The sequence below is a fragment of the Canis lupus genome, chromosome 20, assembly GCF_011100685.1.
Source record: "Canis lupus familiaris isolate Mischka breed German Shepherd chromosome 20, alternate assembly UU_Cfam_GSD_1.0, whole genome shotgun sequence".
Taxonomy (NCBI): Eukaryota; Metazoa; Chordata; class Mammalia; order Carnivora; family Canidae; genus Canis; species Canis lupus.
Window position 1 is genome coordinate 32,119,529 of NC_049241.1, and position 12,104 is coordinate 32,131,632.

Genomic DNA, 12,104 nt, shown 5'->3' on the forward strand with positions numbered 1-12,104 from the left:
CTTCTATTAGGTAAAATCTGTCATCCTAATATATCCAAAAGATTGTTTATTTTGAATCATTCCATCTTTCTATAGAAATAAAGCCAGAGCATGAAAATCAGCTTGGAAGCTTGAGGCACAAATGAACTTTTTAGAATTGGCCGTTGTGCCAAGTACACTGCCTGAAAAATAGTGCTCTCCGATGATAGCAGGGGAAAATGAAAGGTTGGAGAGAGAGTAGGCAACTTTCCCTTACACCATCCTCTTCATTTGAGAGGCTTTGAGGATAAGCCAGTTCACAGAGACTATTCCAGTTGCTCCAAGAGGATCTTTCTCACAGCTTATTGCTGTCAATTGCCAAGCCCAGACTGACCCAGGTGCCTTCTGCACAGGGGCTCCTGGGCAGCATATGCCATTTTCACTCATCCATTTTACAGCTGAGAAGATTGACAGAGCAATCTCTTCAAAAGGATGAAAGAGGGAAGGAGTTTTATCTGTGTTGAGGGGATAAACGCACAAAGGCACTGCTTACCATTTGTGCAGAGAGGTTTTGACCCCAGTGTCAAAATTCATGCTAATAAAATGTGATCTCTAATAACCCACGTGATCACTACAATCTGTGTCGCTCACATTTGTGAATGTGATAACCTCAGTTTAATAGGATGTAAACTTATTGAAGGCATTGGCACTTTACCCCATTTCAGAATGAATGTATAGGGGGAATGTAGTGTTCTTCCAGAGACACCATTTAAAAAAGAAATTCATGATCATACTGAAAGGGTGCTAATACTTGACATTCTCTCCATTTAATAACTGCAGCTAAGAATCTGAAACCAGTTTCCTCAAAAGAGTGCTATGTGCTTGGTAACTCCACAATGGGATTTTTCCCCCAGATCCCAGAAACCCATGGCAGTGACTTTTAATAATTTACTAATATTTAATTCACACAATATAGAATTCTGCCTTTTTTAGTGCATTCATGGAGTTGTACAACCATCACTGCTCATATTAGATCATTTTTATCATCCCAAAAGAATTCCATCCCCATTAGTAGACATTCCCCATTCCCTGCTTCCCCTAAACTCCCAGAAGCCACTAATCTGCTTTCTGTCTATGGATTTGCCTATCCTGGACAGTTCATATAAATGAAATCAGACAGTATATGGCCTTTTGGGTCCGACTTCTTTCATTTAGCATAATGTTTTCAAATTCCATCCATGTTGTAGCATGTCATGTCTTTTTATGCCTGAACAGTATTCCATTATCTGGATATGCCATATCTGTTTATTCATCATCATCATATCTGTTTATTCATATTCATCATCATCATACCTGTTTATTCATCATCATCATATCTGTTTATTAGTTGGTTGTTTCTACTTTTGGGCTATTATAAAAGATGGTGCTATGAACATTCATATGCACATTTTCGTGTGGACATATGTTTTCAGTCCTCTTGGCTATATACCTAGGAGTGGAATTGTTGGGTCATATGGAACTTTACATTTAACTTGCCAGAAACTGCCCAACTGTCTTCCAAAGCAGCTGCACCGTATTACATTTCCACGGGCAAGGCGAGTTGAGGGGATTTCTCCACATCTTAGTCAACACTTGTTATTGTCTTTTTGTTTTAAGCCGTCCTAGTGTGTCCTAGTGTGTGTGAAGTCTATCTCACTGTAGTTTTGGTTTGCATTTCCCCAATGACTAAAGATGTTGAGCATCTCTTCATATGCTTATTAGCCTCTCCTTCAGAGAAATGCCTATCAAATCTTTGGCCTGATTTTTCCTTTGGATTATTGGTCTTTTTATTGTCCAGTTGTAAGGGTTTGGATACAAGTTTCTTGTCAGATACATGATATGTAAATATATTCTCCCATTCTGTAAATTGTCTTTTCATTTCATGAGGCTATCTTTTGAAGCCTGGAAGTTTGTCATCTTGTAAAGTCCAGTCTATCAATGTTTTTCTTCTATTGTTTTTGCTTTTCATGTCATTTGTCAGAGCCATTGCCTAATCCAACATCACAGAGATTTATTCCAATATTTTCCTTAAAGAATTTTATAGTTTAACTCTTAAATTTTGTTCTGTGATCCATTTCTAGCTAATTTCTGTCTCTAATGGAAAGTAGGGGTTCAACTGCATTTTTTTTACATATGGATATTTACTTATACCGGCACTATTGGTTGAAAGAGTATTCTTTTCCCATTGAATTGTCTTGTCACCATTTTTGAAAATCAGTTGACCATACATGTAAAAGCTTATTTCTGACTTCCCAGTTGTGTTCTATATATATATACGTCTATCCTTGTGCAGTATCACACTGTCTTGATTACTATAGTATTGTAGTAGGCTTTAAAATCAGAAATGTGACTCCTTCAACTTCATTCTTCCTTTTCTGGATTGTTTATGCATCTCCATAGAAATTTGAGGATCAACTTGTCTGTTTATGCAAAAAGGGCAGCTGAGATTGCATTGCTTCTAGAAATCAATTTGGGGGATATATCTTAACATCTTAACAGTATTAAGCCTTCCAGTCCATGGATATCTTTCCATTTATTTGTGTCTTTCTTTCAGGAATGTTTCATAATTTTCAGCATGTAAGTCTTGCATTTCTTTTATTAAATTTATTCCTAAGTACATTTTTTATGCTATTGTGAATAGAATTGTTTTTCTTAATTTTATCTTTTATTTGTTCATTGCTAGTGTTCATAGAAATGCAATTTATTTTTATATTGATTCTATAATTTGCAACCTTGCTATTAATTAGTTCTAATACTGTTTCTGTGAATTCTTTAGGATTTTCTTAGAATACAAGATCGTGTCATTACAAATAGAGATAGTTCTACTTCCTTTCCAATCTAACACAGACATGATGAACTTAGTCAGGCCTGGAAAGATTCTATTGGTATGACTCATAGGAAATGTACTTGATGCAAGAGGAAAATTTTGATGATTATCCTGGGACTAGAAGTCTGTCTAATATTATATGAATGCAGATACGAAATTACCTTTGCTGGCATTGTAGTCCACATATGTAAAGCACTGACATGTATGAGGGTTTTACCACTAAGCTGGGTTCCTAAAATAAAGGACTTCTAAGGGTGCCTGAGTGGCTCAGTCAAGCATCTGCCTCTTGATTTCAGCTTAGGTCATGATATCAGGGTTGTGAGATGGAGCCCTGTGCTGCATGGAGCCTGCATAATATTCTCTCCCTTCCTCTCCCTCTGCCCTTCCCCCCACTTTCCCCTCTAAAATTAATTAATTAATTAATTAATTAATTAATTAATATAAAGGACTTCTAGGTGATGAGTTATGGCTGTTGTGGTTCTACTTCTGGATTAGTGAGAGCATCTCCTCTTCTGCTCAGTGCTTGTCAGGCCAGGTATTCCTCCCAGGAACTAGAGATACATCAACCAAAACAGATGAGGCCTGTCTCCTTGGGGGGCTTAAGACAATAAAGACATACAAGGAAGTACATAAAGTGATTATAAACTATGATAAGTGGTGCAGGAAGACAAAAACAAGGTGATGTAATAGAGAACAGGATTGGCTAGAGTGGTGGGTACTTTAGATATTATCTGATGGAGTAGATAACATTTGATCTGAGATCTAAAGTTTAATATGAAGCCAGTCATGCAAAGAACCTGGGAATAATGTTTCAGGTATTAGGAACAGGAGGTACAAAGCTTCTGAAATGGGCATCTTTGGGAAATAGAGAAGATCCACGTAGCTGGGACATAGAAGAAGGGGAAAGTAGTGAAGGATGAGGTCAGAGCAGCACACAGGGTCCAGATCATGTAAGATCAGGATGGCCACGGTGAGAAGGATGGCCTTTACTTCAAATGCAATGATAAGTCTTTGTAAGGTTTGAAACAACGCAACAACATTTACATTCAAAAACTTCCCTCTTGCTGTGTCAAGGGTGGATGCAGGGAAAGCAGTTGAGGCATTACTCTGATAGATCAGAGTGGAGATGAAGAAAAGTAGTAGATCCCAGGAATAACTGGGAGCTAGGACAGACAGGATATAGGGAAGAGGAAATGGGTAGAATTAACGATGACTCTCAGATTTGGGATCTGAGCAACAAGGAGGATGGTTATGTAATTCTCTGGGTTCTGGAAGACTGAGCAGACCTGAGCCATCAACTCAGCCATCAAGGTACTGCAATCAGGAATTATAAGTGGACACACCCCATTAAAAATCTGCTCTCACATGGGGCTCCTGGGTGGCTCAGTTGGTTAAGTGTCTGACTCTTGATTTGGGCTCAGGTCATGATCTCAGGGGTCGTGAGATGGAGCCCTGCAGCAGGCTACACACTCAGCAGGGAGTCTACTTGAGATTCTCTCTCCCTCTCCCTTTGCCTCCTCACCTCATCCTCCGCCTCCCCTGTGCTTGAGCATGTGTGTGCTTTCTCAAATAAATAAATAAGTCTTTAAAAATAAAATCTGCTCTCACAAAGTGCCAACATGAAGTGACTTTATGACAAAGGACAATTAATTAAAGGCTTTTACAAAAGGAGATGCAGGAGAACTATTTTCCTAATCCCCTGGTATGCCAGAGGACTAGTAATTCTTAAGGAACACTTACAGAAATCGATTTGCTAACTACTTGGTAAACTTCCTCCTTGCAATGTTTTATTCATTTTTAAATAGAGTTCCCTATTATTAAGTTCAAATATTTTTAATTAAGAAACAAGTACAGCCCTCTGGGTAATATCGTAACCATGTAGATAGCTGGTAATTAAACTTTTCCACATGTATGACTGCATTCAAACAGTTTTGAATGAATCATTTTAAACCCATAAGTGTCATTATGTGCATTTTTAAACAAACAAACAAAAAGGCCTATATAACAGGCTTTGTGGTTCTAGAAAAAGTTTGAACTTACTAAAGAATGGTTATTTTCAAAAGAAAGACAAAATATGCTACCAGTTACAAATTCATGTATTCTCCTTAGCAAAAATAAGACTTGACTTTTTATAGAAAAAAAAAAACTATAGAATGAATCCCATATGACTTTTGAGTTTAATTTTCACATTTTTATTTTTAAAAAATAAAAACTAAATTATGGAAGGACGCTGTTAAAAGTGTTTTAAGCCATGGTATAATTTTTTTAATTGTCAAGCCTTTTCCTTTGGATAATGAAAAAAGGATTAGTTTGACTGCCTCCCTGATGAATATGAGCCCATATTTTTTTTTAAATAATAGAGGTTTACTATTCTATGCAGTTTGTACTCTACAAACTTGGAGGAAAATGAGTTTGTAAATTATCTTAGAGTTCTAAAGGCATTGTTCCATTACATAAAGTTCTGCATTTTCTAGGATATATAATACTCTGTATTCGAAGGGAAACCATCTGTCTCTCTTTGAATTTGCCACGCAAGTATGCCATTTGCAGCTGTCTTTCCAAAAAATACCCCATTGTTTGAAGAATTCATAAATGTCTTTCTGACCCCTGACTTCCTTCGATTACAACAGTATTCCATTGTTGCAAAACACCTGTTTGGGGGTTAGGTTGCCCTGTGTGCTATACATATGTCAATCATCCTGGCCCAACTATGCAAGTTCACCCAGTGACTCTCCCTCATTCCAAGACTACTACTACAAGTGCTCACTGGCCTCATGCTTTCCTGGGCCACCTGATAGATGGCCTTCACCTTTGCTACCTTCAGGACCTTCCCAAAAGATCATGTCTATCTACATTTTCATTCTTCTGAGAGGTCAAGAGCAGTGGACACCATGGCTCAGAGCACCAACTCAAATCAGACAGACCTGGATTTTAATTTTGGCTTTGCTTCTCTTTACTTACGTGACCTTGGACACATTTCTTAACTTCCTTGAACCTCAGTTAACTCATCTATCACCTTGGAGAAAATAATAAAACTTATTCCATAGGGTCATAATGAGTATTAAATGAAATAGGTTCATAATCCAACAAGTTATTTTCTTCTACTCATGTCTGAGTAGTTAGAAATACAAACCAGTGTGCCTAGCATTCTAAAGCAAACTTTTTCAAATTCAATAAAATTCCAGAAGCTAATTATTGGTATTGTTCAATAAGTGATAGCTATATGCATTTCTTGCCCTCTGTTAATAATTGAATCAAATGCTGACATAAGAATGAATTAATGGTCAGGTAGCGTGTTGGTATTTTCTCAATGTTCACTGAAGAGAGAAAAATATTTAGAAGCAGGACCTGGTGTTTCTCCAGTCATTCCCCAGAGAGTACCCTCTGTGTGTCTGCCTTATTCCCAGAGCTAAATTATAGATCACCCCTTCATGGCTGATGGGGTGAATGAAACACAGAAAGACTAGTAGCACTTAACACTATAAACCATAGTGTTAACCATGGAGAGAATGTGTCATTTATTACATTGGACACTCCTACCAATGAGTTGCCTTTGGGGAAGAGTTTGTGATTTCATGTTTTGTCAAAACTATACTCTTTCCTTGCCTCTGGAAAAAAAAAAAAAAAAACAGAGTCATTACCTGAATTTTATCTGTCAGTGCACTGCTGGGGATATCGCTGGAGCTACAGAGTTTGGTGATTAAATAACATTGGTGCTACCAGTAAAAGGATTTGCATTAAGCATAGAAATTTTCCAGGTGGAATTTGCTTCAATTTTGTTTTCAGTCCAAACTTACTCCTTTGAGTAAAACAAACTCTTTGCATCTAGTGTCTAATTTAGTTATTGACCAAAGCAAAATGGTCCAGAGTAGAAGTATCTTAAAATATTTAAAAATGGAATTACGGTCCAAATTTTGGGTGATGATATGGAACTGCAGAAGTCATTAGGACATTTTCATATCTCCAAACAATGTGCCAGTTCCTCTAATGAAAAGGAGCAGTTTCAGATTCTCAGAAGTTTCAGAAATTGTACATAGAAAGACTTGACAAAAAACTGAGACTATCAGAAGTATGAAGCAATTGAAACAGATTAGTTGTTTAGCTAACACACTATAACTTCTTACTGTCGGTTCTCCAGTATTTTAAAGGTTAGCATCCTACTAGTCAAATGTTTATTGCAGAAATCCATCGCTTTGATGTCTTGGTTTTCCTAATTTTATTTTATTTTTTTGTATATTTTTTTATTGGAGTTCAATTTGCCAAAATAGTAGAACATCCAGTGCTCATCCTGTCAAGTGCCCCCCTCAGTGCCCATCACCCAGTCACTCCATCCCCCCACCCACCTCCCTTTCCACCACCCCTTGTTCATTTCCCAGAGTTAGGAGTCTCTCCTGTTTTGTCACCCTCTCTGATTCTTCCCACTCATTCTCCTTTCCCCTATAATCCCTTTCATAATTTTTTATATTCCCCATATGAGTGAAACCATATAATGATTGTCCTCCAATTAACTTACTTCACTCAGTATAATATCCTCCAGTTCCATCCATGTCAGAACAAATGGTGGGTATTCGTCTGTATATACAATGGTTTTCCTAATTTTAAAGGAGCAAATCATACTTGCCATTTTCCTATTTTATGGAAGAGGCCTTAGGCAGACAATATTTGCTGACCCATTGAGATTGGGGTCTTTGATTCAAGAACCTTGTTTGTGACTTTAAGAATTTAGGGCACTTGCCACATGCCAAGTCCTCTACAAGGTGCCCAGTGCTTTCCATCCAGTATCCATGTCTGGTCCTCATAAGAGGCCTCACTTATTTCTGTTTGACAGACCAGGAAGCAGGGAGGCTTTAGATAGTTCACATCTAGTAAGTGACAAAGCGGAGTGTCAAACTCAAGAGAGTTTGGCCAGAAAAGTTGGTTCACCTTCTACTACCCTAGTCCACGACCCCATTAAAGGTCACTGAAAAAGTTCTGGGATCAGGGCACCTGGGTGGCTCAGTTGGTTAGGCGTCTGACTCTTGATTTTGACTGGGGTTGTGGTCTCAGGGTCTTGAAAGCAAGCCTCAGTGTGGAGCCTGCTTGAGATTCTCTCTCTCCCTCTCCCTTTGCCCTTCCCACCCCCCACCCCTCCACCCCAAACTCACTCACGGACGTGTGCACCATCTCTGCCTCTCAAAATAAAAAATCCTGATCAGGGATCCCTGGGTGGCTCAGCGGTTTGGCACCTGCCTTTGGCCCAGGGCACGATCCTGGAGTCCCGGGATCGAGTCCCATGTCGGGCTCCCAGCATGAAGCCTGATTCTCCCTCCTCCCGTGTCTCTGCCTCTCTCTCTTCTCTCTCTCTCTCTCTTTCTAGGTCTATAATGAATAAATAAATAAATAAATAAATAAATAAATAAATAAATAAATCTTTTTTAAAAAATCCTATGATCATGTGGCAATTTAACTTCCATTGCCACTTTAAGCTTCACGTTATTTTTATCTATTTATTTGAGAGAGAGAGAGAGAGAGAGCTCACACAAGCTGGGGTGGGGGGAGCAGAAGAAGGAGAAACAGATCCCCCTTGAGCAGGGAGCCCATTGCAAGACTCAATCACAGGACCCTGAGATCATGACCTGAGCCAAAGGCAGATACTTAACCTGAGCCACCCAGGCACCCCACTTCACAGTATTTTAATATGCAGAAGGATGCACAGTTGTTGGTATATCTGTCATTACTGTATTACAACCAAACTATTCTACATTCTAAAACAATCTGAACTTAAAGTTATCTTCCCACTCCAGAAACGTCAGTTGGCTTACCTCTGCTATTTCCATTTCTATAAGCAGGTTCAGTAATTGTTTTCCTCTTGGTTCCTTAAATAATATTTTAAACTACCATGTATTGAATGACTACTCTGCTTATCCCATATACAAGGCTACAGTCATCTTAGAGATGCCATATCCTTGAATGTAATATAAAACCTGTTCCATTTGGTTTTACTAGATTCCTTTCGTCTGTAGTTGATTGTTAAACTCAAGAAGTACCCTGAACTCGGTAGATAGATGCTGGGAAATTACAAATTGTTTATCAAATCCCTTTAAGGTTTATAAGAATTGAGCTGTGGTTGTCGGAGAATTCTTTCTGAAAATTAGCAGGCTGACTACTGAGACAAAACGTACGGAAGTATGTTGTGTGGAAGCCATTATTGAAAAGGGTAAACAAATACGGCACATCAAAATAAGAATCTTTTTTAAAAAATACTTTCATGGTCTTCCTCCTCAAAAAGAGAGCTATATCTGTGAGATAGAAAGCTACCTCTTTGCAAGGACTTTTGCTACTATTGGATTTAAATTACTCAAGAATTCTCTACTGAGACATTCTTAAGGGGTTAGTATACATAGATGATGAAGTGTGAATTGAGTCAGGAGTTGTGAAGTGTCTCCAGGTTACAAGCCAAAATGTTTGTGACAGACATTTCAGAGGTGGCATTGGGTCTGGTTAAGTAATACTAGGTCAACACGAATACCGTTGATGTAAAATGCAGTCTAGATTCTGACCAGTTGTTTCTTTCGTATAGTGTGCCTCCTGATTTCTGCTGTTAGGTTGACATAGCATCCCTTTAATGTAGCAGAGTTTTTCAAGTTGTACTGCAGCTTGGTCTTCATACGATTTACCTCTCTGCATTGTGAAGAGATATGCTGAAATCTACCATACATTGCGAATGAGTTATTTGCTCAATCATGTGTCACTTGAGACTCATGCCTGAGATTTCTGTCTTCTTTCTTATCTTCTGTGGGCCTGTGTCACCAGTGAATGAGGGCCAACTCTCCTGTGAGATACATGCTTAGAAATTTGAAACAAATCTTCAAGGGGTACTAGTTGGTGAAGAGATACCCTGCAATACTAATTTACCATCAGCTTGTATTTAAAATGTCAATGTAGAAATTAAACACTATCTGCAAACAGCAATAGAGAGGAGATTAGTCTTCATATTAAAATGCCAGTTGAGGTTTAAAATTAGCATTGGAAAATGGACTTCTGCTACTTTTCTTGCTATTGTGTTGGAGTTTAAAAAACTTCCAAAACTTTCTAATTACGGATTCAAAACTCTTAATAATACAAATTTGAAACTAGCATTGAAACTGACTCCCCAGCTTTAGAAAATGCCTTCTTTGCCCCTACTAAGTAGGTCCAGAGTAAAGTGGCAGCAATTAATAATAATTAAATAATCTGCTTGTTTGTTCATTTGTTTTCTTTTTCAGATTCCACATTTAAGTGAACTCATATGGTATTTGTCTTTGTCTGACTTATTTCGCTTAGCATTATTAATACCCTCTAGATATATCCATGTTGTTGCAAATGGCAAGATTTCATTCTTCTTTATGGCTAATATTTGTGTGTGTGTGTGTGTGTGTGTGTGTGTGTGTGTGTACACCACATCTTTATCCATTCATCTGTCGATGGACACTTGGACTGCTTCCATATCTTGGCTATTGTAAATAATACTGCAATAAACATAGGGGCACATATATCTTTTCAAATTAATATTTTTGTTTTCTTTGGGTAGAGATCAGTATAGAGGTTACTCAAAAAATAAAAAATAGAGATATCATATGATGCAATAAGAATATATCTTTTGACAGAATCATAGGCTTTTAATAAGACTTGGCCAGGGAAGTGGAAGCCAAAAGCTATAGATGAAATTCTAGGTATTTTCATCCTTGTTATTTTGGAACTCTATTGCTGATTTCATTTCTGAAACAGTATGTATAAGTATTTCTAGTGTACTTAATGCTTTCTATGAATATAAGCTCCATACTGCTAGCTTGTCCCATGTTCTGATGGTTAAAATATGCAGCCATTGGATGCCTAGGTGGCTCAGCAGTTGAGCGTCTGCCTTTGACTCAGGGCATGATCTTGGGGTCCCATGATGAAGTCCCGCCTCGGGCTCCCTGCATGGAGCCTGCTTCTCCCTCTGCCTCTCTCTCTCTCTCTCTCTCTCTCTCTCTCTCTCTGTGTGTGTGTGTGTGTGTGTGTGTCTTTCATGAATAAATAAAATCTTTTTTAAAATGCCTTAAAAAAAAGAATATGAGGGATCCCTTGGTGGCTCAGAGGTTGAGCATCTGCCTTCAGCCCAGAGCATGATCCTGGAGACCTGGGATCGAGTCTCACGTCGGGCTCCCTGCATGGAGCCTGCTTCTCCCTCTGCCTGTGTCTCTCATGAATAAATAAAATCTTTAAAAAAAAAACTTTAAAAATGTGCTGCCATATCACCCTTCTTATCCTTTGAGGTCCAGCTTAGAGACCGTCTCCTCCAGGAGGCTTGACTGATGCTACAAGAGGTGACCTCTCTCTTTTCTGAAATGCCAGACTATGGTTTATCTCCCTTTTCTCACATGCCTTTCACATTATGTTCTGGTCTAACAGCCACCATCCCCTTTGTAGTAGCAGTTTCTGTATCTTGGTGTAACTTAAAAGAATACAAAGAGTCAGGGTTAGTATGGTAGACTTCTATGAAGAGGTTTTTTTGCATGATGTCCCCTATGCTGGAATGTCAGCCACTGTCACAATGCAAATCTGATTCAGAAAGAGAGTCTCAGAGATTTTCTAGGTTCCAGAATGAGAATAACAGCCTAATTTCCTCCCAATTTTATTACTCTCCCATCCATATAGAATGAAATGAGTTTCTTCACCTGATCTTACTAACTCATGCCCGTGTCTCATTTTGACTCTACACCACCATTGTGAACTTAGCCTTAGAACTTAGTAAAACCAGTTCTTATCTGGGGCTCACAACATTCTATAGGCACATGTTTGATGGATTAAGCTATTCTGCCTTAATATCTTGAGAGTTTGAGAGGCGAAGGGCATCAAGTTATAAGGTTACTTTTGTTTGTTGTGTTTTATCATTTTGCTGGAATTATCAGTTTTCCTTTCCTTTTAATCATGATCAAGACACTGCATGATTAACTAGTACTATACCCAAATATGTACTACTTTTTTTTTTTTAAATAGACTCTACGCCCAACATGGAACCCAGTGCAGGGTTTGAACTCACAACCCTGAGATCAAGACCTGAGCTGAGATTAAGAGTCGGACACTTAACCAACTGAGCCACCCAGGCACCCCCATGCTACCTTATTTTATGCTCCTTTCTTTCTATTTCTTGATTGTCCTACTAGATTGTAAAGCCTGTGAAAGCAGGAGCCACATCTCACTTGTCTTTGTGACTTCACTGTATTAGGCTTCTAAAAATGTCTGAAGATCAAAGAAAATGAGTAGCTCAACTGGCTTCATG

The 12,104-nt window shown here is 38.4% G+C and overlaps 1 protein-coding gene across 18 annotated transcripts in view; it reads left to right on the top strand.

Moving 5' to 3' along the window:
• Window positions 1–12,104, top strand: part of CFAP20DC (CFAP20 domain containing) — a 243,572-nt gene that overhangs the window by 164,579 nt on the left and 66,889 nt on the right. The window lies entirely within an intron of this gene.